Source organism: Meleagris gallopavo, chromosome 13 (genome assembly GCF_000146605.3).
Source record: "Meleagris gallopavo isolate NT-WF06-2002-E0010 breed Aviagen turkey brand Nicholas breeding stock chromosome 13, Turkey_5.1, whole genome shotgun sequence".
Lineage (NCBI taxonomy): Eukaryota > Metazoa > Chordata > Aves > Galliformes > Phasianidae > Meleagris > Meleagris gallopavo.
This window is the reverse complement of record NC_015023.2, coordinates 16,563,941-16,564,387: the sequence shown is the minus strand read 5'-3', so window position 1 is coordinate 16,564,387 and position 447 is coordinate 16,563,941.

Genomic DNA, 447 nt, shown 5'->3' with positions numbered 1-447 from the left:
CCCAAAATACCCAAGCAGGCCACCGTGACTGTGCATCCTGCTCTCAGGCAGAGGTTATATGCAGGTAATCAATATCTAGAAGGAAAACCAGTCTATAATAGAATGGTTAACAGCAGCCTGCCATATGGAATGCACAAATAAATCCGATATACCTCTACATACAGGGATGTCATCCTCCATGTAGGACTGTATGGAAACTGCTGAGTCATGGCCTGAACCGCTGATTGGTCACCTGTGGTGACCGATGAGTCATGCACGGGACCACAGGTGAAGGCAATCAACCTGTGCTGGTGAAATGGGCGGAGCCAGGCTCCAACCCTCCTGGATCCACTTAAGAGCTGACCACCTGTGGTGAAGGATCACTTCTGAAGATCCGTTCTGCTGCTGTTTGGTAAATGAGCCAAGGATACAAGGAAGCTTTCTATCTATTCTCTTTCTGTTATTATC